Source organism: Schistocerca piceifrons, chromosome 1 (assembly GCF_021461385.2).
Source record: "Schistocerca piceifrons isolate TAMUIC-IGC-003096 chromosome 1, iqSchPice1.1, whole genome shotgun sequence".
Classification (NCBI taxonomy): Eukaryota; Metazoa; Arthropoda; class Insecta; order Orthoptera; family Acrididae; genus Schistocerca; species Schistocerca piceifrons.
This window is the reverse complement of record NC_060138.1, coordinates 146,563,846-146,590,541: the sequence shown is the minus strand read 5'-3', so window position 1 is coordinate 146,590,541 and position 26,696 is coordinate 146,563,846. Positions and strand designations below refer to the sequence as shown.

Below are 26,696 nucleotides of genomic sequence, written 5' to 3'. Positions count from 1 at the left end.
AGGCGCTGCAGTCTGGAACCGCAAGACCGCTACGGTCGCAGGTTCGAATCCTGCCTCGGGCATGGATGTTTGTGATGTCCTGAGGTTAGTTAGGTTTAACTAGTTGTAAGTTCTAGGGGACTAATGATCTCAGAAGTTGAGTCCCATGGTGCTCAGAGCCATTTTTCCTAATATGATCGTTTTGTTGTCCGTTCGTCCGTCTGTCTGTCTGTCTGTCCGACTGCTAAGAATCCTTTTTTTAGGAACGGGTAAATTATCATGCTCAAATTTATGTCCCATATTAAGGTTTACACTTCCTTTGAGGCGTAAAAGTTTTAAGGTTTTAGGCCACTTCAATCACAAGACACGGCCGTTTATGGTTCAAATGGCTCTGAGCGCTATGGGACTTACCTTCTGAGGTCATCAGTCCCCTAGAACTTAGAACTAATTAAACCTAACTAACCTAAGGACATCGCACACATCCATGCCCGAGGCAGGATTCGAACCTGCGACCGTGGCGGTCGCGCGGTTCCAGACTGTAGCGCGTAGAACCGCTCGGCCACTCCGACCGGCACGGCCTTTTATGTCATGTATTTTAATACTCGAAAACCAATTCATCAAAACCTATAGGGTGCTTCCCGTTGGTCTAGAATCACTACATTTGGCAACAAACGAGGCCCACAGTACAAGTCAAAGAAAAATCCGAAAATTATCAATTTGTGGTTATACAACAAGAAAAAATATTTTTTTATCTTTTTTTTATCCGTCCGTCTGCTTCTGTCCGTTTATTAAGAATCCTCTCTCTCAGGAAATGGTGGATTAATCTAGTTTAAATGTATGTCGTATACTAAGATCTATGGTCCCTTGACAGCGTAAACACTGCAAGCTTCTAAATCAATGCAGTCAAAAGATACGGTCATTTATATGACATATTTTGACACTCGAAAACTCACTCGTCAAGACATGTAGGGTGCTTTCCGTTGACTTAGATTCATGATATTCGGCAAGACGCGAGGTTTCACAGTGCAAGTAAAGAAAATATGACTTGTTAAGCTGTAATTATATCAAATAAAAATATCTTTTCCCATTTGAACATACATTTATCGTCCGTCGAAAGTATAATATACGAAGATTACTGCAAGCAAACATAAAATGTAAGTTATAGTCATGTATTAGTAAATGAACAATAAGGTTTTATTCCATCTTCTCTCTCTACATATATAAATTGAAGATCTCTGCTCACTTCTAATTATATTTCCGGTGTAGTCTGAGGAACTACTATAGAGATTTTAATACGGTCTTGGAATTTCCGAGACAAATATATTGCCGCTATCGTAACCGATAACAGGCAAAAATCATTGAGGTTCTCGATTACCAGAACGGATGAACTGCATCTATATATAATTAATCTTGCACGGAACTCTTGGTCAACTGTTCTTTCTCAAATAATCGTTATGGAGAAATGTACACCTTTTCTCGTCACAGGAAAATCTGTCATATGAAAATGGGCAATCGCAATGAGCATCCAAGTGTGTAACTTTGTGTAAATTACAAATCAGTCTGAGTATTTAACAACGCAGTGGATCAGTAACCCACGATCAACATCTGCAATTTGTAGCCCGTAGATCAACACGTAAGGTGCTCTGTGAGATTCCTGTATAACGATTCGCGCCTACTGATGCTGCGGTACGCTTGGTGAACCTAGCTCGCCGACATGTTTATTGGAAAGCCACAGACCACCAAAGTTGTGGAACATTGCACGTGTGTATGAGCTCTCGAATTTCCGTCTCAAGCGACTGCACTGTGTGCTCCACACCAGGGATCTGTTTTCCACGAGCGTCCGTTTGTTTGTTTCCCGTGTCTGGCCGGGAAGCCGGTTGCCTACACAGGTGCTTCCGACGCCGGTGGAAGTTTTATTAATCGAGCTCTGCTAGAAGGGCGCTGATCCACCTGAGTGGAAACTCAGCCAACCCGCACAGAATGAGATAAATACAACGCTCCGGCGAAGTAGTCAGACAAATGTAGGAAAGGTGATGATTAAGCAACTGCTAGTGAAATCACAACTTGCGTTATACGATGTCAGGGCAGCAGATATGTGACAGGTTGAATCCTGGTGATGAAAAATGGGTCTTTAGAGATAATGCGTTTGAACGTTTCAAATGTCATTGCCATTGTTTCATCTAACACACTTAAGAAACAAATTCTGCATATGTAATGCCACTAATATTACATTTGTAGTTGTCACAAGGTTCTTTTAGTATTTTAAAATGCAGTGTATTATTCATATAGCAGAAAATTGATTGTAACACTGGCAGAAGTCATATAATAAACTTCTAAATGGAAGATGTAAAGTGAAAAGGGACCTCAGCGTAAAATTCTGAGCAATTTGTAAAAAAATAAAAAAAAAAAAAAAAATGAATTTTTATCGGTAAATTTAAATGACTTGTGACAGATTGAATTCTGGTGATGAAAAATGGATCTTTTGAGATAATTCGTTTCAACGTTTCAAATGTCATTACCGTTGTTTCATCTAACACACTTAAGAAACAAATTCTGCATGTATAATGCCACTAATATGTCCTTGGTCAAACTGTATACACTATTTTACGTTAAAATTACATATTTAGTGATTAACTCGGTCAGATCTATAACACATAATAGTGTACAAAAATTTAAAACAAAATAAATTCGCCCCAAGTTGAGAAAAAATTTTGTATCCTGCATAAAATCTTTTGGCAGAGTGATAATTTTACTCTGTGTTATGGCAACTTTAGGCCATAATTTTAATTTTGAAGCTGTTAATAAGCCCAAAACTATCCAAAATTTTGAATTTACAAAACTTCCAAAATTAGATTACTCTGATACCATATTTTATAGGGGTTAATGACTTGATTTTATAATTTTAAAATACTAATCTCTGAAGGGGTTCAAGACCATTCACAAACAGCATTTTCGCCTCTTCTTCTTTGATTCTCGAATATCTCGCTTGCCAAGTTCTTCCTCACGACCGTCATTGTCATTGACTTGAGGTTCTGGTTCAGGTTCTGGTTCTACCTCATGACACATGACGTCTTATTATTCCTCTTTGTATTAGATCCTGCGCTTTTAAAGAAATAAACTTTTCATTGGATTTTCGTCACCGCTGAAATTACTGCATCAGGAAACCCAATGGGTCCATTTTCTTCGGGGAATATGCGGTGCGCAGATTCATTTCCATCAAAGGCTGTTTTGTGATATACAATACGTTTGTAGCTAACGATTAACTCAAATTGGATAAACTTAGTAATGTGAGGTACTGTGTTGGCATTACTGTTCTTCAGTGTGTCTAGTCAGTCAAATGTATTCAACTTTTTCATTTTTAACATGCTTTATAGGTGTGGGTTTTTACTGCTACAGTAACGTCAGCTGTTAGCTGGCATTTTAGGGCTACCAACTGCAAACTGGTAACGTCTGTAGGCCATTTATAACTCTCATATAAAAGGGACCACGTTCCTCTTTTATACAAAGATATTCTGAGCTCCTTAAAATGCCTATAAAATTTAGAAGATTCTATTTTGCGAAGCAATGCATAGGCAGCTGCGAGATTTAGGAAAGGGGCCTCTTGTTCGGCCAATGTTTTTCCTCATAACGACAAGAGGTACTCTGTCAGAAAACGGACACTGATTTTGCCATTGGATTCAAAAAGATTTCATATCGATACGAGCGTTTACAGAATGAAGTAAACTGCTGCAATACACAAGAGAACGAAAACAGATACTTTAGACGCATTCGTTTGTACTTAAAAAAAATTTTCTCCGACGAGAAGCCCCTTTCGCTTGCCGTCTCACAAATAGTGAGTTGGTTCTATACTAGTTTTCGTTAATCAGCAAAAAAATTACAAAGACAGCGATGAAACGACTTTCGTGTCAGATGTAGTGAAACTTAGTCGAAGAGAAAAACGTACGTTACGGTTGAAGCAGATATGAAAGCACAGGTCCAGGGAAATAAATCAGCAATCATTTCTATAGATGAAAAGGCGTGGGAGAACATTAACATGTCTTGAAATGGTACTGAGTCAAGCGTCCATACACATTTTGAATTATATTTTGAGCCATCATTCTCCTGACTGCTTCGATACGGCTCGCCTCGAATTCTTCTCCTCTATAACCTCTACAGCCTCTTTATCAGAGTGGAATTATTCCCTGATGTCTTAAAACGTCTTATTATCCTGTTCTTTTTTTGTCAGTGTTTCCCACATGTCACTTTCACCGCCGATCTTGCAGAGAACCTCCTCATTCCTTACCTTATCCGTCCACTTAATTTTCAACATTCTTCTGTAACACCACACCACGAATCCTCGATTCTCTTCTCTACCGGATTTTACAAAGTTCATGACCCACTACCACACAATGCTGTGTTCCAAACATACATTCGCAGAAGTTTGTTCCTCAGAGTGAAGCCGACGTTTGACACTAACAGATTTCTTTTGACCAGGGATGCCTTCTTTGCTGTACTAATCTTCTTTTTATATCCTCCTTGCGTCATGCGGCATGGTAGTTTGCTTCCAACGTAGCAGAACTGCTTAACCAACAGTTTGGATTTTAAGTTTATCGCTTATTTTATTTCTTTTACCCTGATTAATTTCGTCATTCTTCGAAACGAAAATTTTTCACTGGTGAAATCATATGGGAGCTTTCCTAAACTGAGGTGACAGAAGTCATGGCATAGCGCGATATGCACATATACGGATGGCGGTAGTATCGTATACACAAGGGTTGAAAGGTCAGTGCATTGGTGGAGCTATCATTTACACTCAGGTGATGCACGTGAAAATATTTCCGAAGCGATTATGGCCGCGCGATGGGAATGCAGAATGGCAGTTGGAGCTAGAAGCATGGGATATTCCATTTCAGAATTCATTAAGGAGCTCAGTATTACAAAATCTACAGTGTCAAGAGTGTACCGACAATACCAGATATCTGGCATTACCTCTCACCACGGACAAAGCAATGGCCGACGGATTTCACTCAACGCCCCTGAGCTGCGGCGTTTGCGTAGTCAGTGCTACCAGACAAGTAACACTGCGTGAAATAACCGCAGAAATCGATGTGAGACGTACGGTGAACGTATCTGTTAGGGCAGTGCGGCGAAATGTGGCGTTAATGGGCTGTGACAGCAGACGACCTAAGCGACTGCCTTTGCTAACAGCACGATTTCGCTGGCAGCGTCTCTCCTAGCCTCGTGAACGTATCGGTTGAGCTCTAGACGATTGAAAAACCGTAATCTGGTTAGACGAGTCCCGATTTCAGTTGGTAAGAGATGATGGTAGGTTTCGAGTGTGGTGGAGAACCCAGGGAAACATGGACGTAAGTAATTAGAATTATATTAATACCTTCAGTTGCTGACGGGCGTTGATATATATTAACGGAGACAGGTAAAAATGTGTGCCCGACCGGGACTCGAACCCGGGATCTCCTGCTTACATGGCAGACGCTCTATTCATCTGAGCCGCCGAGGGCACAGAGGATAGTGCGACTGCAGGGACTATCTCGTCCATGCCTCAAGCGAGACCCACATTCTCACCTTGTATGTCCACACACTACATTCGCAGTGTACCACCCCAACACACTCATTACTCGTGGAAGACATTCTTACGAAGTCCCGTAAGAGTTCGGGGAATATGTGTGCATCCGCACAGAGCAAGGCGGCCATGGCCGGTACTGCCAGAACTATATACTTTTATGGATACGAATGTAGTTTGTGGACATACAAGGTAAGAATGTGGGTCTCGCGTGAGGCATGTGCGAGATAGTCCCTGCAGTCGCACTATCCCCTGTGCCCTCGGTGGCTCAGATGGACAGAGCGTCTGCCATGTAAGTAGGAGGTCCCGGGTTCGAGTCCCGGTCGAGACACACAATTTCACCTGTCCCTGTTGATATATATCAACGCCCGTCAGCAGCTGAAGGTATTACTGTAGTTCTAATTTCGTTCTAGACGACTGCAGGTCATCAATGGTGTTTGTTCTTTCGGACATGTCGAAAGAACAGACACCATACCCATATAAGTATACGGACGTAAGTTGTCAACAAGGCATTGTGGAGGCTTGTAGTGGTTTCCATAATGATGTGGGCCGTGTTTACATGGAATGGACTAGATCCTCTGGCCCAGGTGAACCGATCACGGACGGGATATGCTTATTTTAGGCTACTTGGAGACATTTTGCAGCGATTAATTAATTTCGTATTCGGAGACGACGATGTGACATGTCACTAGGCCACAATGGTTACCGGTTAGTTTGAAGAAATTCTGGAAAATTCGAACGAAAGGTTTAGTCATCCACATAGCCCGACGTGAATCCCATCGAACATTTATGGAACATAACAGAGAGGTCAGTTCCGGCAGAAAATCTTGCACGGGCAACATTTCCGCAATTATTGTTCAAATGGTTCAAATGGCTCTAAGCACTATGGGACTTCACATCTGAGGTCATTAGTCCCCTAGACTTAGAACTGCTTAAACCTAACTAACCTGAGGACATCACACACATCCATGCCCGAGGCAAGATTCGAACCTGCGATCGTAACAGCAGCGCGGTTCTGGACTGAAGCGCCTGAACCGCTCGGTCACAGCGGCAGGCCCCGCAATTACGTATGGGTAGAGAGGCAGCAAGGCTTAATATTTCTGCAGACGGCTTCCAGCAACTTGTTGTGTTCATCCCACGCCGAGTTGGTGGACTACACAGGCCAAAAGGGGGTCTGACACGATATTAGGAGATATCCAGTGAGTTTTGCTACCTCGTTGTATTTTGTAGGCGACAGACTTTCGCTGAGACAAACTGTTAAAAGATTTCTGAGAAACGGCTGCCGACTAGAGGCTATAGGCACTGGGCTGCGAGGAAGCGCGGTGTGGGCGAGGCGACTGTGCGTGGGCGTCGGCGCCGGCCGCTATCTGGCTGGCTGCTGGACGCTGACTGCGCCTCGCCGTGCCGGGCCGCGGTGACGCCAGCGTATCTCTATCTGCGTGCGTGAGGCGCGGTATGCGCCGCGCCGGTAAGCAACGCAGCGCCGCTATCTGCCGCTCGCTTCGCACCCGACGCCGTATTGCTTGGGCGCCAGCGACGGAGGCGACCGGCCGGTTATAAAGCACTTCGTCACTGCCTCGCCAAAGAGTGTCAGCTACACTGCAGTCGGTTGTGCACTAACAAAAAAATTGACCAAGTGCCTGTCGGACTCGCGTACTGGCGGTTAAAATACAAAGCTAGCAGCAATACACTCCAGTCATTTACACTTTAGTAGATTATACGAGTCTGTTGGCCGACAACGCTTGTTCAACATCTTAGAAGATCAGGGACTCGACCTCAGTCCGCTGTGGCCGAGCGGCTCTAGGCACTTCAGTCCGGAACCGCGCTGCTACGGTCGCAGGTTCTAATCCTGCCTCGGGCATGGATATGTATGAGGTCCTTAGGTTTAAGTAGTTCTAAGTTTTAGGGGACAGATGACCTCAGATGTTAAGTCCCATAGTGCTCAGAGCCATTTGAACCATTTTTTCCTCCTACTGATACATGCTACTAAATTCTTACATTTGCCCTCTAGCCATTCCCGCTTAGACATTTTGTACTTCCTGTCAGTCTCATTATTTAGATGTTTTTATTCCGCTCCGCCTGCTTCATTTACTGCATTTTTGTATTTTCTTGTTTCCTGTTAAATTCTATATCTCCTGTGTTATCGCAGGATATCTACTAGGCATTGTATGTTTACTTATCCTCAGCTGATAGGCAATTTTCATTTCAAAAGTCCATCGGTCCACATCTTTAGTTGTGCTTTCCCAACACCAATCTGGATGGAAGCGGGGAGCGGAAGGGGCGGGGTAGAAAATGTAAACGGAAGCCAGCGGATGAGTACAGAAAACTGGTTCAGCAGTTGCGCAGAGATGAAAAGGATAGACTGGCGTTGAGAGCTGCTTTAAAATAAGTATTCGGTTTCAAAATGATTCAAATGACTCTAAGCACTACGGGACTTAACATCTGAGGTCATCAGTCCCCTAGACTTAGAACTACTTAAAACTAACTAACCTATGGACACCACACACATCCATGCCCGAGGCAGGATTCGAACCTGCGACCGTACAGCAGCGTAGTTCCGGACCTAAGCGCCTAGAGCCGCTCGGCCAAAGCCGGCTAATATTTTGTTACGAATGTAGCACGTTTGAGTAGTCATCAAGAGAACTACCAACTGTGAACGTCAAATTCGACTGAGTACCACAATTTTCTAATGAAAAATTTATGCAAGAATAGTGATTAATTAGTTCCCTCTGTGCATGAGAAATAATCTCTAGTGCTAAGTGACACCGGCCTGCGGTGCACGACATAATTAATTTATTGTGAAAAACGGTGATCGTCGCCCTGGAAGGGTGGCTGTGCTGTCCTTTGGGGGCGGTTAATGGCATCCCCGAGGAGCTGTAGTGGCGGCGCCCGCCTTGTTTAGCGCGCACAAGGATTCCTCGCGACAGCGCCGCATGCGCGATAATTTGTAAATGGGGCAGCGGCTGCGCTGGTCTGGTACCGCCCCGTGGGGGCCAAGCGCACACACAGACACACACACACACACACACACACACACACAGAGAGAGAGAGAGAGAGAGAGAGAGAGAGACAGAGAGAGAGAGAGGTGGAGGAGGGAGGGGGACTGCTCTGCAACCCGATATCCGCGGCGCCTCCCCCACCCCGCCCATCACCGGTAATTACTGTACCGCCACCGACAACATGCGCGCCTGGCTTAGTTCGAGTGGTTGCCCACTCGACGACCACCGCCCTTTACGCTCTTACCTCAGTGAAAGTCATTACCGTCGTCGCTGATGGCAGTCATCGTAATAATGGTCGACGGTCATACGCTGCCGTATGTGAATCGCAACTGCCATAGAGGAGACCAGTGATGTAAACTCATCGGATAAAATATTCGTCCCCCGCCCCCTCTCTCCCCTTAAAAGAACACAGTCACTTTGGAGGGCAGTAGATGGTTCAGATAATAACACATTCACCTTGGAGGGCAGTAGATGGTGTACACACAAATGAAAAAAGTCGTGGGATGGCGATATGCACGTATTCAGATGGCGGTAGTATCGTGTACACAAAGTACAGAGTCGGCCGGTGTGGTCGAGCGGTTCTAGGCGCTTCAGCCTGGAACCGTGCGACCGCTACGGTCGCAGGTTCGAATCCTGCCTCGGGCATGGATGTGTGTGATGTCCTTAGGTTAGTTAGGTTTAAGTAGTTCTAAGTTCTAGGGGACTGATGACCTCAGATGTTAAGTCCCATAGTGCTCAAAGCCATTTGAACCATTTGAACAAAGTACAGAAGGGCAGTACATTGGCAGAGCTTCCCGACGTGATTATGGCCGCAGACGGGAATTAACAGACTTTGAATGCGGGATGGTTGTTAGAACTAGCCGCATTGGACATTTTATTTGGGAAATCGTTCGGTAATTCAGTATTTCGTGATCCACGATGTCAAGAGTGTGCCGAGAATACCAAATTTCAGGCATTACCTCTCACTAAGGACAACGCAGTGGTCGACGGGCTTGACTTAACGACCGGCGTCGTTTACTGAGAGTTCCCAGTGTTAACAACTGCGTGAAGCAGCTACAGAAAAAAATGAGGATCATGCAACGAACGTATCCGGCAATATTTAGCGTTAATGGGCTATGGCAGCCGACGACCGACGCCAGTGCCTTTGCCAACAGAACGACATCGCCTGCGGCGCCTCTCCTGGGCTCATGGTCATATTGATTGCAAAATCATGGATTGGGTGGATGAGTCCCGATTTTAGCTGGTAAGGGCTGGGGCAGGGTTCGAGTGTAGCACAGCTCCACGAAGCAATGGACTCAGGTTGTCAAAAAGGCACTGTGCGAGCTGGAGGCAGCTCCATAATGGTGTGGGCTGTGTTCACACGGAATGGACTCGGTTCTTTGATCCATCAGAACCGATCACTGACTCGAAAAGGTTATGACCGTCTACTCTGAGACCATGTGCAGCCATTCATAGTTTTCATGTTTCCAAACAACCATGGCATTTTTATGGCTGCCAATGCGCCCTGTCAGAACAACATCTTGCACAATTCGAGCGAATGATTTGGCCACCCAGATCTCCCGACATGAATTACAACAAACATTTATGTGACACAATCGAGAGGTCAGTTCATGCACAAAATCCTACACAGGCAACACTTTCTCAGTTATCGACAGCTATAGAGGCAGCATTTTTCTGCAGAGGATTTCCTACAGCTTGTTGAGTCCATTCCACTTCGACTTTCTGCACTACGCTGGGCAAAAGGAGGCCCGAGACGATATTAGGAGGTATCCCATGCCTTTGGCACCTCAGTGTAGAATTGGTAACAGGCTGTCTTGCGACCTGTCATCGCTGGTGAAAGGCATGGCGGTGAGGTGGCGACTAAGAGCCAGTCGGGTGTGTAGAATCAGCGTCCTAAGATGGGTCGATGTGGACACATGGCAGAATGGCAGAAAGGCGCTATCATGGTTGGACCTGCACATGCCCACACCGTGAATGAGAACACTCTACCTACTAGTATCTTCAGTATGGACTGTCCAACGTATCTGCAAGGAATGGCGTACTACTCGAAGTCACGTAACATGTCATAGGAACAATGGTTGAAAAAAGATCCTAACGAACAGTTGCCAGAGATGATTGTGACGTCTTGACAATGACAACTGGTTTAAGCGGTATAGGAATTGTCGCTGTCAATTAACGCAGGTCGATCTCCATCAGCTTCGAGAGAACATTGCAAAGGAACGGCATGCAATTGCCATTTGGAGTCGGTTACCTCGCAGATGGACATTGCTCACAGTGGCACACGTAGCTACTCGTGTTCAGTGATGTATGGAGTGCGTAGAACAGGCCAGAGAAGATTCTGCGATGATTCGGGGGTGTTTTTAGTACCATGACTTGGGCCAACTCATCCAGGTTTTCATGAACATGAACCAGGAGCCTTACGTCAACAGGCTCGATGATCAAATGTTGCCTTTTATTCTACATCTCCACTGACGAGTATGCAATGGACATTCACGTATTCCAGGATGACAACTGGCGTCTCCTCATGGCTGTACACATACGTTGCTGGTATGACGAGCACTCAGGCACCTCTACTGGCCCGGTAAGTCAATCGATCTCAATCCAACATGAAACGTCTGGGGGATATTTGGAACAGAGGGTGAAACGTAGCCGTCAACATTCACGCAAGAGGCCTAATAATCAGTGGGTGCCTTCAGCTCAATGTGATGTATCCTGTCGACTTCCTTTCCCGTCAAACTGAGGTCATTGTCAGGGATAGAGGCTGGAATTAGCGCGATGTTCCTCGAATGTGATTAATTTTTTTGTTTTAACCAAGAGCTCATGTTCAAATGCCTAACTTTTGAGGATAATAACGTACATGATATGGGTGTATTATTACGAAGACCACTTCCAACTTTTAAGTCACGACCTGTCAGGTGGTATGCACGAAGAAAAGTATTAGTACGACATACAAATCTCATCAAATTGCGGAGAAACCGCAAGTTGTGGCATATTCGTGCGCGACTGTATGTCGATGCGTGACAAATTTCATCACAAATAAAGGCGTCTACAGACTGAAATGAGTCTACTTTGAACTAATTGAATAGATATGAGAAGTAAACAAAACTGTATCAATCTCGCTTCGTTCAAGTAACGGCTTATCTGCGACATTTCCCAACAGAGCACAAGAATACTTCGGTAACAAACTGCTCGTTCACTGCCATTGAGCCGGTCGATGAACTTATCACAGCGTAAGCACACAGTTTAAGGTCGTGTAAGCCCTAATGTTACATGCGATAAGACATTGTGAATAGCCAGTCTTTATTGTAAGAATTTTTTCTGACAGTTGACGTATATTCTGCTCACTGTGTTAATGAGTTTCAAAATGTACTCTTTCCTAAAAAAAATGACAATCTGAAAAGTATGTGTGTAACATGGCACCAACTTCTTGGAAATTGATATGAACGATTGTGATTACGTTGGACAGAAATTAAATGTCCAGGGTATCTGAGACATGTATTAATTTCTTCTTAGTACTCCATTTCCTATTCTGCTCAGTATCTTCTGAATTTAACTTCCCAGCATTGTACAGTAGTATTCCATCAGGGCGAGTAGAGAGTAGTGGCAGTCAGCCAAATGCAAGTACTTGCCGTCAGCGGCTCTTGGCAGATATCCCGTGTGTTGCCCGCCCTCTTCTCCCTCTAAGAGGTACGTTTCATCCACTTCCGAAATTCAACAGTTCTCTAAATTCCCATTCAACGTTTCTATCGCAGCCTCCTGTAGAGCAGAAGTCCCAGTCTTAACACTAAACATCTTCTCTATCTAATTTAGTGATGTGATCCCACGAAACCACCACACGACAACTCGCTGAAATTTCGTGAGCTTTCCATCTTCCTTGTTGGCTGGAGACCAAGTGGGTTTCCACAGCACCAAGAAACCGGAGTCGAGCTTGCATGGGAGTGTGCCATGTATATTTCTCTCACCAACTGAGAAGTTATGTCATCCAAACATAACTTAAAAATCTTTAAACTTATTTTTGTTTTAAACATCGTTTCGATGAAAACTTGTTCCAAAAGTCATCGCATTGCTCACAGCTTACTCAAACAGGCCTATATCGGATTAACTTTACTCAAACATTAATTTCATTTTATCTGCAGACTGCTGGAGAAAGAATCTACAGAATTTTCTCCCGAAAGCAAGCTTCAACATTAGATTCATAAATATGCTATGGAGATAGCTATTCCTTTCGGTGCACTGCGGAAGTGTTCCCGTGGCTTGCAGAGAAATGACGAGACTTTTACAGAAGAAGTAAATTTGAAAAACTGAGCTATGAAGTTGTGGTTCTGAATTTCTGATGATTACCACAACAGTAATAAGAGATACATTCGTAACTCAAATAAAGGAGTCTCTTCTCGTTGTTGCCATTTCGTCTCTTATCAGACGGGTCATTTAAATCAGTAATAAACATGACCAGCTGTGTATGCTTTTACGGTCTGAGAACTGGTCATTTGGTACATAAGCGAAATATGATTGTGAACGCAGCACGGGTATTACAAATAAACGTTTCTTAGGACATCACTGCTGCATCTATCTTTTAGCCGGAAAGGTGGGTCATATTTGGTTCCATTCGCGAAAGAAGTGGCGTCGATCGTAGGATGTATGAGTTTCAAATTCTTTTTCAATTCTTCCAGGACACACACGGTATGTTTTGCGTTTCGGGTTCACTTATTCCACAAACTTCGTGTATTAAAATAAAGCGTAGTAATCGTTATATTTTTCTATGTTTATCTCTATGTGACAACACTATTCGCCAGCTAATCCCTCTGACTAATAACTTAGATATCTACAGGGAATGAACCTCAGTATGGAATATTTTCCTTCACTAGGTTGTGCAGTTTCTGTAATTTTAACAGGAAATTTAGTAACTAAGAATTTACCTTCGATTCTCACATGCACACTAGTAACAGGTGCATTTTCAATGCACCAAGAGGGGGTTCCGTAAAATATAAATGTGGTTGTAGATACAACCGAAACATTGCAAAAATGGTTCAAATGGCTCTGAGCACTATGGGACTTAACTACTTTGGTCATCAGTGCCCTATAACTTAGAACTACTTAAACCTAACTAACCTAAGATCACCACACACATCCATGCCCGAGGCAGGATTCGAACCTGCGACCTAGCGGTCGCGCAGTTCCAGACTTAGCGCCTCGAAACATTGCACCCGCTCACGAATAGACTGTGTGTAATGGATATTAATGCATATTTCTGTTGGTGAGTGAGGACGGTGTACTGAATAGTATTGCATCAGCATTTACATTATTTGTGGACTAATAATTATAGCCATAATAAGTTGTATGTTTTTAGGTTGGCAAGTTCCTGCAAGTATGTGTGACAAGAACTTCTCAATAATGCTAATTTTCCCCTGGGCAGCAGGTCAGGTGTCAAAGTATGGACGCATGGCCGCAAAATAGTCAGTCGATGCTGATAGGCGTAATCCACTTATCGGCGCAGTTACGACCCTGTAGAACACATCAGGTCGTGGAGTCTGTGACGTGTCTTTTGGAACAGTGTTCTTTTGCACTTATACCGGTTACAAAATGGTTCAAATGGCTCTGAGCACTATGGGACTCAACATCTTATGTCATAAGTCCCGTAGAACTTAGAACTACTTAAACCTAACTAACGTAAGGACATCACACACACCCATGCCCGAGGCAGGATTCGAACCTGCGACCGTAGCAGTCCCGCGGTGCCGGACTGCCGCGCCAGAACCGCACGGCCACCGCGGCCAGCTATACCGGTTACACCTTGTATGTAGCATGGAGTACGAATTAAATAGTAATATCGGTAATACGTATGCTAGCAAATTTCACAAGAATAAACTAAATGTCACTGTAAACGTTGGAACAGAAATTTCCTGGTGAACTGTTAGTGTGTTCAGCGCGTTCTGTGTTTGTTTCTATCGGAAGCCGTTGCTCGTCACAGCCGCTACAGAGGTTGTCTGTGCAGCACTGGTCGCTGGCGGCGAAGGTCCTCAACAGCTCCGAGGCACGACTCCGTCCTGCGCCGTTTACATTTCGACGCCAAACAAACAAGTGTCGAATGGCAGCACCCGCCTTTCCTCAAAGGAGGTGCATCACGCCACGTGCGTGCGAACGGCTGAGGGAAACGACAAGCAAAGACTCGGGCTGGTACAGTGGCAATGAATTATGCAAAGTACCCTTTCGCCACAGCAAGTTGTGCAACTTCCACGGGCAGCGGAAAGAACTGACCGTCAAACACCTAATTAAAGATTTTCAATAAGCTGTTCTAATCAACGGTCTCAGGTGAATGACGCGCGACAATTATCGAAGAGAAAATCAACCTATGAGACAATTTTTAAGAATTCTAAATTCTATATACATCGTGTTATTACAATGTGCTCACATAAAAATTTATACAGTTAGTATGAAATTCTTTGTTACCTTTTGTTATTCGTTTCCGAGATCCTAAATCTATGGAGATGGCAAAATAAAACTGGCCCGGAAAATATTTATAAGGCTTACACGGAACTAACAAACACGAAACTGTCCATGGCAGAAAATACTGGAAATTGTGATTTCAAATAGGGTGGCATTTACTGCTGAAGCAACCGCTTTTAGGATATACCGACTAAAAAAACGGGTTTAAACAGACTTTTAAAACTTCTCAAAATAACCTGTTTCTGAAGTAATCGATTTTCGGCTTTTTATTGCTTTTATTTCCGCTAATAAACGTAGTTTTCTGAACAAAGGTTGAAACATTCTAGTGGAGGTGAGGATTTGGAAATCTCGATCGATATGGGTTTGAGGCTGTGGCAGAAATCTGCCTCATTGTCTCCAGCAAAGATGGCGGAGGCGCAGGAGACGGGAACGGTAACAGCGGGAGAGAAGGGTCACAAGTTGATGTCTTCTTTGTATCATCACCTTCAGATGGTAACCGTTTTTCACCCTGAAGTAACCACAAAATTGAGGGTTCAGTTATTATCCTAAATTTATAGCACGTCAATAAAATCATAGGTATATCAATTAAATTTACCCTCTCTTCCAAGGTATATTGTGAAGGTTTTCTCTTTAAATGTCGTCGCAAGTTTGTTGTGCCTCCTCCCGTTTGTAAACTTTTAAAGCAAATGGAATATTGTACTACAGTGCTATCCCGATTCTAAAAATTATTCCAAACTACGGACGGTGCCATTCTGTAACGCAACCGATGACCGAGGATGGCAGCGAAAAACTACTATAAAGACCAGGTGGACGCAACTCTTACACACTACGAGTACACGCATACCCTACAATAGGCCATGTCACGCCGGCCTCTGTAGCCGAGCGGTTCTAGGCGCTTCAGTCCGGAACCGCGCTGCTGCTACGGTCGCAGGTTCGAATCCTGCCTCGGGCACGGATGTGTGTGATGTCCTTAGGTTAGTTAGGTTTAAGTAGTTTAAAGTTCTAGGAGACTGATGACCTTAGATGTTCAGTCCCATAGCGCTTAGAGCCATTCGAACCATTTGAAGCCATGTCATATGACAACAGGTACGTTATTTTCATAACATTGTTGTACCCATTCCTACATCATGTGTTATTGCTAGTTTCTAACTGCCGGCGACATTTGCAAATTAGCACTGATCTCGCTTCTCGCTTTCTGTAATGACCTAATACTTCAGAGCAACAGAAATTTTGCGAATAATCATATTCGTTTTTGAAAAAGTGTATTTTAAAAACCGCAAAGCTTAGCTCTGCTGCTCTATAAAACTGATATGCTTACCTTACCTTAATGGAAAAAAAAACCTGTTGTAACCGAGGTCGAACAAATATCGAAAAACACAAATTATTCAGCGCTAAATAACGGTACCGGTTTTAATCGGCCTGTTTTTCCCATCCCTAATTTCAGTGTACCAATGGATTACTGCCACTCGTATTCACATGCGCATCTCTCACATGCTCTGTCTCAAGTACTTCCGCGGTGGTCTAGCGGCTCTAGGCGCTCAGTCCGGAACCGCGCGACTGCTACGGTCGCAGGTTCGAATCCTGCCTCGGGCATGGATGTGTGTGATGTCCTTAGGTTAGTTAGGTTTAAGTAGTTCTAAGTTCTAGGGGACTGATGACCTCAGAAGTTAAGTCCCACAGTGTTTAGAGCCATTTGCACCATTTGAAATACTTCACTGTGTCAATAAGTGTGAGTGAGTGACAGGAGCAGACATTTTTAGTGACTGTTGAATGCAAACACTAAACCGTGCTCGAAATAAAACAGTGCGAGTGCTATGCGAAGCACAATTCGTGGAAACCGCATCGTCAATAACCTCATGGTGTCCGCATCGCAAGACCAGTCTTTCACCAAACTGTTAATCTAACTGGCACCTCCAGAAACTGTTTAATCCGTATATCCATCAACTCACAGAAGGTGAATGACTGTGTGGGTATTTTAAGCAATACGGAGCAGCAGGAAACACCGCCATGATAACGTTGTCGCAAGCACGTGAGGTGTTCGGTGACGATAGGATACTTAAGAGAGGCAGTGCTATCAGCTGGTCAGCACGATCATCTGATCTCTCTCCCTACGAATCTTACCTTGGGGAAAACTGAAGAGTCAGCTGGACGCAACTAATCCTCACACACTGAAGGAGCTACAGCAGAACACTGAAAACGCTACTGCTTCTGACCCTCAGGCGGAGCTGGTTGCCAGTGTCTCACAGTCCGACAAATCAAGCACGGCTCTGCATCGACTTCAACAGTGGCCATTTCCAGCATCTTCTGCGATGTTTGTCAACAAGGATTTAATTCTGTGTCAGCCTTACTGTAATTTCTGAACCTGTTTTACTTTCCCGCCCTATACATCTTAGACGAAGTATGGCACCGAATACCGCTAACACAAATTCTTTTCATTACTCTAATTACGAAAAGGAGAATGACGGCATTTCGTACCTCATTAACAGGCCAGACTAAATTCCAAATCTTTGCACATGTTGCAAACTGATAACAAATTGATATTCATATAGGTATCGACGGAAAAAGCAAATCTATTAATACGGGCGGCCGATAGATTAATGTGTGTAACGGTGCAGCGCAATTTCATCGCGCAGCTGACAAGGATGGTAAACAGGGGACATCTCGATATCAGGGCATAAAGTCTTCACAAATTTCATTCCGTGTACTTAGCTGGAGAGCAACTATGCCTCGCAAACAGGTGCGTGAACAAAATACACACATGTTAAGATTTGAGAGAGGGCACTAAGAAGCCAGTTGGAGTCATCGGCGAACCTCTCGATATTAGAACAGGAGCAATGCCACTGTTCAACGATGTCGGCTGGAAAGGGTGAATCATGTCCGAATACAACTTTAAGAAGGAAGCGGTCGACCTAGAGAGACGGCAGAACTTGAGAACCGAGGTACCGCTAGAGAGGCACTCGGAGCCCTGGGTTCATCATTATCATCGATCCGATGGGCAACTGGTGCTTCAGTGACTACAAGGACCATTAATAGGCGGCTCACAGAAAGGGGACTGAGCTCACGACGATCCTAGCGTCGACTACTGCTAATCTCTGTACACCAACAAGTCCGTTTGCAGTTTTGTCGGTCACATTCGGCCTGGAGTCTCATTAACTGGAATGACTGTCTTCGATGCTGCGCCTCGCTGCGAAATTAACCCCGGTGAACAGCGAAGAAATGCCTGGAGGCACTCTTGACAGCAATGGGATACCATTCTCACTGTCATCCGCCATATTACCCGACAACCAGGAGTGATGGTCAGTGTGCCATTTCATTTCATAGCCCGATCCCTATCGTTGTCAACTACGGCACCCTTACATCGCAGCGGCACGTCGATGATATTCTATGCCCCGTCTTATTGCCTTTCATTACATTTCAGCAAACTAATGCTCGCCCGCCCATGGCGAGTGGTCTACTATTTACCATCGTGCTTGACAAATCATACTTCGGCCAACAAGATCTGCGGACTTAATTTAGACCGTTTGGAACATTATGAGGAGAGCCCTCCAACTAGCACGGGATTTCGAGGAACTTTCTTTTCAGTCATTAGTCTCTTGATTGATCTGATCAGTCCCGCCACGAATTCCTCTCTTGTGCTAGCCTCTTCATCTCACTTGCAAACTGCGTCCTCGACTAAAAACTGGATGTATTTCCAATCTCTGTTTTTCTCTATAGTTTTTATCTCTACAGTTTTTACCCTCTACAGCTCCCTCTAGTACCATGGAAACTATTCCGTGATGTCGTAACAGATGTCCTAACATTTCTCATTCCTTACGTTATCATTCCTTCTAATTATCAACATTGTTCTGTAGCACCACATCTCAAATGCTTCGATTCTCTTCTTTTGTTGCCTATGTAGCAGAATTCCTCAACTTCATCTACTTCGTGAACACCAATCCTAATGTTTAGTTTCACGCTGTTCTCTTTTCTGCTGCTTCTCATTACTTTCGTCTTAATTCGACTTACTCTCAATCCACATCCTGTACTCATCAGACTGTTAATTCCATTCAGCAAATCCTGTAGTTCTTCTTCATTTTCACTGAGGAGAGCAATGTCTTGGACGAATCTTATCCTTGATATCCTTTCACCCTGAATTTTAATTTCACTCTTGAACCTTTCTTTTATTTCTATCATTACTTCTTCGATGTACAGGTTGAACAGTACCTGCAAAAGACTACATCCATGTCTTATACGCTTTTTAATGCGAGCACGTCTTTCCTGGTCTTCCACTCTTAGTCTTCTGTCTTGGCTCTTGTACATATTGTGTATTATACATCTCTCCCTACAGCTTACCATTTGACATTATCGAAAGCTTTTTCCATGTCGACAAATCCTATGAACATCTTTTGATTTTTCTTTAACGTTACTTCCATTATCAACCGTAAGGTCAGAAATGCCTCTTTTGTGCTTTACCAAGCTGATCGTCATCTAACACAATCTCAATTTTATTTTCTACTCTTCCGTATATTACAATTGTCAGAAACTTGAATGCATGAGCTGTTAAGCTGAGTGTGCGGTAATTCTCGTACTTGTCGTCTCTTACTATCCCCGGAACTGTGTGGATGATGTTCTTCCGAAAGACAGATGGCATATCGCCAGACTCATACATTCTACATACCAACGAGAACAGTTGTTTTGGTGCCACTTCCTCCAATGATTGGAGGAAATTCTGATGGAATGTTTTCTACCCTTTCTTCGCTATTCGATTTCAAATTTTTGAAAACTCTTTTAAATTCTGATTCTAGTATTGGATCCCCCATTTCCTATTTATCGGCTACTGTTTCTTCTTCTATCACGTCATCAAACATGTCTTCCCCTCATAGAGGCCTTATGTATACTCTTTTCACCCTCCTCTGTATTTAATAGCGGAATTCCCGTTGCACTATTAATGTTTCCATCATTGTTTTTCTTTCACCAAAAGTTGTTTTGACTGTTTTGTATGCTGAGTCAGTCCTGACAAGCATTTCTTTATCGAATTTTTCACATTTTTCGTGCAGTCATTTCATCTTGGCTTGCCTGTAATTCGTATTTATTTTATTCCTAAGTGACTTGTATTTCTGCATCCCCCAATTTCCCTCAATTTCCTTCTTCCATCCATCAGCTGAAGTATTACTTCTGTTACCCATGGTTTCTTCGTAGTTACCTTCTTTGTACCTATGTTTTTCCTTAGAGCTTCTGTCAGTGCCCTTTTTAGAGATGTCAATTCCTCTTCAACTAAACTGAATATCGAGCTATTCCTTATCGCAGTATTTGTAGCATCAGAGAACTTCAATCGTATCTTTTCGCTCCTTAGTACCTCCGTATTCCACTTCCTTGACAATGACTCTTATTGATTAGTCTCTTACAATTCAGCCTACTCTTAATCATTACTAAATGGTGATCTGAGTCTATATCTACTCCTGGGTGCGCCTTACAGTCCAATATATGATTTCGGAATCTCTGCCTGACCATGTTATAATGCCGGCCGGTGTGGCCGTGCGGTTGTAGGCGCTTCAGTCTGGAACGGCATGACCGCTACGGTTTTCAGGTTCGCCTCCTGCCTCGGGCATGGATGTGTGTGATGCCCTTAGGTTAGTTAGGTTTAAGTAGTTCTAAGTTCTAGGGGACTGATGACCACATATGTTAAGTCCCATAGTGCTCAGAGCCATTTTTTTGAACCACGTTGTAATCTGACTGAAATCTTTCATATCTGCTGCCGTTTTCCAAATATACCTCCTCCTCCTGTGATTCTTGAACAGATTATTTGTTATTACTAGCTGAAATTTATTGCAGAACTAAATCACATTTTCTCCCTTCTCATTCCTAGCCGTAAGCCCATATTCTCCCGTAATCCTTTCATCTACTCCTTCCTCTAAAACCTCATTCCAATCACCTATGACTATTACATTTTCATATCCCTTTATGTATGTAACTACCCATTCAAAATCCTCATATACTGTCTATATCCCTTCATCTTCATCTTGAGACGTCAACATGTATTCCTGGACTATCGCTGTCGGTGTTGGTTTGCTGTCGATTCTTTTGAGAACAAACCTATAGCTGAACTGTTAACAGTAACTTAATATCTGCCCTAGCTTCTTATTCATAACGACTCCTATTCCAGTTTTACCATTTTCTGCTGCTGTTGACATTACATTATACCCACCTGACCAGAAGTCTTTGTCTTCTTTCCATTTCACTTCACTGTCCTTCACTATATCTAGGTTGAGCTTTAGCACTTTTCTTTTGAGATTTTCTACCTTCCGTACTTCTGACATTCTACACCCCGTCTCACAGAACGTTACCCTTTTGATGGTTATTGAATCTTTTTCTTATGATATCCCCCTCGCCAGTCCACTCCCGGAGATCCGAATGAGGCAATAGTCCGGAAACTTTGGCCAACGGAGAGATCACCACGACATTTTATCAATTACTGGACACACGTTTTGTGTGTACACATTATGTGCCTTCAGCATCCTCATGCCGCTGATCATTGCTGATTCTTCTGCCTTTAGGGGCAGTTTCCCATCCCAAGGGCAAAAAGAGTGCCCTGAACCTCTGTCCGCTCCTTCTCCCTCCTTGACAAGGCTGTTGGCTGAATGAGGATGACTTCTTATGCCGGAAGTCTTCGTTGTTCATTTTTGGAACACAACCTACGACCTGCTTATAGACAGAAGTGGTGACACTTTCTGCAGGACCTGACTATCAGTTTGCAAGCCAATGCTCAAGCACGTACAGTGCAAGCTGTTACTGACTTGACTGATGGGGCTACTAAGTGCTATACCACCTACTGCACTTCCCTGACTTACGCCCTCGTAAGTTCAGCTCGATTTGTAGACTGAAGGAAAAACTTCACGGCATTCGCTTTAGAACTGCTACAAATTCGTCGGGCAATAGACCGCGCCGCTCGAACTGTCAACACAACTGGCGCTGCTAAGAGTATCCTACGACTTCCACATCTCTGGCAACGGGTTATATACAATGCTGGTGACTACTTTGAAGGTCAGTAAAACTTTGAAACACGTATCTCTTTTGTACGAGCTGTAAATAAATAGTTGCTACTATTAAAGTTCCAACGGTCGTAGTTTTGTTCTTAAAGTTCCAGTTCTTCTGCCGCTCCAGTTCTGCTTTTATCACTTCTCTCAGAGTACATGTTTCACTCGAAAATAATGTTGGAGGTTATTTAATTTTACTCTTAGCTCTTTAATCTTTCTGTAATTTTGTTTATTTTTCCTCAAATTTATGCTTTTCGAGTAAGTTGATATTTGATAACCCAAATACTAACCGTCTACGATAAAAATCACTAGATTGTGATCTTTACAAATCACTCACAATAGTTATTATACATAAACTTCATTCATATTGCATTAGAGTCAAAAATTCTCGTCAGTTCAGAGTCTGAATAGTCACAATGAATCTCTCATCAAGTTTACTTCTGCGTAACACTTGCAGATTCTTTCGCAACTTTCTTCGGTGCATTTAGTTCAGTGGAACGCCTAAAGGTAATTTCTCATATAACATCATTTTCTCGTTAAAAAGGAAAGGTTTGTGTCTCCTATTAGCAACAGTAGCTTAATTGGTTTTGCTCTTTCGATTTTTAAGTATCTCTGTATTGCAAGCAAAGTTAGCGCTTAAATGAAACAGTTATTTGTAACTATGTTAAATTCTTTTTTAAATCCATTTCTTATCAATTTCGCAGGGAAGTTTGACTTGTGCTGTACATATATTGTATCCACATGCCAGATAACTCCATAATAGCAGCAGCTCACTACGAAGCACTGCAAGTTTAATACAAATACCAAATTCCTTGCAAGAATCAAGGAAGTATGGAACGTGAGTATCGGTGGCCTACAAGTTGAATAAAAAAAGTTGGACCTAACTATTCAAGAACTATCACTCCTTAAGTGAGAGTAGAAGAAGAGGTATTTATATCAGCTACATTATTAAAGGAAGTAATTATTCTAACTGTTCCTCATTAGCAGTACGGCAGAAGAAAATCTGTGTTTTTCGATCCAAATTGAGATTTTTGTTGTGATATCAATGTAGTCAGAATATGTTAAGCACATTTCTTCTTGGCTTTGCATGAAAGGAAACAAGAATATACGTTAAACCTAAATTTATCCATGCTATAAGCATGCTGTTTGGCGGCTGCAAATCTATTGTAAGATTCATACGAAATAATTTATACTGCCTTAGTCACCTGTTAATAATATTTTATTAGTACGACGTATTTCGGCAGCGTGCTGTCATCATCAGGAACATTTACATTTACTTTCAAATTTAAATTAAAATGAAGTAGGTTAGTTCCCTTTGCTGTGTATGGATTGAGCAAAAAACCCTCAGAGTAAAACCAAGCTCTATGGATAAAATTATTTGCCACAAACGTTATGTTGACGATACATTGCTGCTGGTAGATGGTGGCACAAATGATATTCACAACATACTTGATACACTCAGTGAATAGGATAGAAATATGAACTTCACTATGGAATATGAAAACAATGGCAGCATCCATTTCCTAGACCTTAACATCAGTCAATAAAGAAGACAAATCACACACCTTCAAAGGTTACAGGAAAATAACAGCAGCAGATACCATCATATGCGGCTCATCTTGAAACTCCACAGTACACGAGTATACTGCATATAGAGCATTAGTTAACAGACCCGGCAATATTCCAATGAATAAATACGCAAAGCTTGATAAGCTTAGTACAATCAAACAAAAAGCTACAGCAAATGGCTACGAAGACATATTAATTCGCAATATAAACATTCAGAATCAAGCATTTATAAAATAATGTATAGTACTTGCAAAGCCCAGTATGTATGCCAAACCGTGTGGGACTTCCAAAAAAGAGAAAACGAACATGTAAGTGTCTACCACGCTAACAACTATAATAAAAAAGTGGTAGCCACACACATAAAAACAAAGATCACCAATTCCATGATACTGCGCATGATCTTCATATAATACGCAAACTGGACATGGTGCACCAAATGACTGGAAATATTCATTCATAGCACAGTTTTTGCTAAATGATAAACCTGAAAGTAACAATACTAACTTCTTTAAAAACTTCTTCATTGTTAAGTGCCTCTTTCAATAAAAAGAAATTGTATTTGCGAACTACTGAACTATTATGTGTCACGACAGAAACATATATAGATATAAATATTTCATCTTCACTGCATGCTACAGTTATAAAAATACAAATTAGTTTACCTTAGCTTTTAAGATGCTTTGGATTTATGTAAAGAAATGTTGGTGAAAGCGCTAAGTTGTGAGGTACTTTTTACTAAGCTCTGTGTGCCATACAACGAAATCACCAAAAAATGTAAGTAAATGCACTAACAAAATGATCTAATCACGCCTAACACTTAATGTAAACACTGTAAATCGTTTATCTTCCTGAACAGCCGTTCATTTCAACACATAACGTAACTGGCACGCACAGTAAAGGAAACTAGCCTCACTTATATTTTAATTACAGTGTAAATTAACTGTAAATGCACCAGATGATGGCAGCATGGTGCCGAAACGCGAGATGCTAATAAAATATTAGTAACAACTGACTATTGCAGTATATATTATTTGAGAAGAAGAATATGTGGGTTGGCTATGTTAAACAGCAAGTGGTGAAACTGTCGATCTATATTTCATATCTATTATCGAAGTCAGATATCCCTAAGGCTACGGTCTATAAGAGTGATGGCTGATTCAGAGTCAGAGGCGACGGCCGCTGGTCTGGTAGAAGCTAGCCTCCCACGGATACGAATTAACAGCACTGGAAGCCATCCGGCACTTTCACTGGAATGACCCCACATAATTAACTTCTAAGGGGACCGACAGTAAAACCGATGGAGCTCATTGTATAAATGTTAACGTAATGTGCTACTGAGGCAGTTATCGATAATTTTCATTGTTCATGGCAAGATTTACGGTTACGTGGAATGGCCACACACATTCTCGCCTGGCAGTGGCGACAATTATGCGCGTACTGTCCCCGCCGTCCAATTAATTCCTACCTGCGTTCCCCGGCCTTAACGGTCTGATTTATAGCACTTTTAACTTCCTTTGTGCACTGTTGATTAAAATCGACGACAGTCGTTCTTTTCTGTAGTGCCGGAATTTATTGGCCAAGTCGTGAATGTGAACGGTAGCCGTGAGTGGCTACAAAGTGCAGTGCTTAATATTTCACACTTTAAATAACGGAATCATCGTTTCATTAGCAGAAGTCGATTCTTTGAATCGGGGATTCGACGGGATTTCATCAGCGCCGGATGATGAGAAGACATTTGCTTCCATTTTATCTCTTAATTTTATTACCTGGAATTTAATTAGTAAGCGTAACTCGCAGTAATTTGGGAGTAAATGGTATTAGCAATCTATAATTCAATCAATTCATTATAGAACGGCTATTACGAATGTATACACAAGAGAAATACACCAAATGATCATCAGTTTCATTCCCTCGGTCCTCGAATGTAGCAGCTGAAGAACAAGATCCCACTGCGGCATTAAATTCGAATTGTCCGCCCCCGGTAGCTGAGTGGTCAGCGCGACAGAATGTCATACCTAACGGCACGGGTTCGATTCCCGGCTAGATCGGAGATTTTCTCCACTCAGGGACTGGGTGTTGTGTTGTCCTTATCATCATCATTTCATCCCCATCGCCACGCAAGTCACCGAAGTGGCGTCAACTCGAAAAACTTGCACCAGGCGACCAGTCTACCCAACGGGAGGCGCTAGCCACAGGGCATTTCCATTTCCATAAATTCGAATTTAAAACTTTTATCCGTTATGGATGTGAAACACTGCAACTGTGATGAATAAATGTTTCCACTAATTACTGCGACCATTTGCTTTTTGTTTTGCTCTTTTATTTTTATTTTCCATTACCAGTTGTTGCATATTTTTTCTCACGTTTGCAGCATTGTGAGGGTCATATAGAGTTATTAATATCTGTCGGTTCGTACTTGGTGCAACATTATTTTGGAAGCACAACGTATGTGTTCCACTGGCATTAATTTTACACCACTTCACAAAATTAGCCAAAGGTAACAACTTCCACGTTAACCAACAAATACCGATAACTCTACATTACACCAAAAACGTTGCAAACATGCAATAAATGTGTACCATCTCGTGATGAATTGTTGGGCGCTTCGACACTCGTAATGGAAAATAAAAATTGAAGAATAAATACAAAAGGCGATGGTTCCAGTAATCTGTGGTAACCGAAGCTCGAATTTGTCACCGAGCGAGGTGGCGCAGTGGCTAGAACACTGGACTCGCATTCGGGAGGACGACGATTCAATCCCGCGTACAGCTATCCTGATTTAGGTTTTCCGTGATTTCCCTAAATCCCTCCAGGCAAATGCCGGGATGGTTCCTTTGAAAGGGCACGGCCGACTTCCTTCCCCATCCTTCCCTAATCCAATGATACCGATGACCTCGCTGTCTGGTCTCCTCCCCCCCCCCCCCCCAAATAACCCAACCCAACTCGAATTTGTCGATGAAAAACAATTTGTCAATCAAAAACTTAATCAGTCTTTTATTCGAATAATAACCAAATGGTTGGGAGAAATTAAGAATTTCTTTGCCGTCATGTGGTGTGATGAGAATGATTTTTTATTTTTTTATTTTATTATTTTTTTCTCAGCAAACACAACAGAAGATTTTTATTGTCATT

The 26,696-nt window shown here is 42.7% G+C and overlaps 1 protein-coding gene and 1 non-coding gene across 2 annotated transcripts in view; one reads left to right on the top strand and one right to left on the bottom strand.

The window, feature by feature from the left end:
- The window catches only part of LOC124791091 (homeobox protein six1-like), a gene marked incomplete at its 3' end in the record, with an annotated part of 426,719 nt that overhangs the window by 289,347 nt on the left and 110,676 nt on the right, over positions 1–26,696 (bottom strand). The gene's annotated exons all lie outside the window — the stretch shown is intronic.
- On the top strand, positions 5,796–5,870 carry Trnat-ugu. Its single transcript has one exon. It is a non-coding gene; the product is annotated as a tRNA-Thr (tRNA).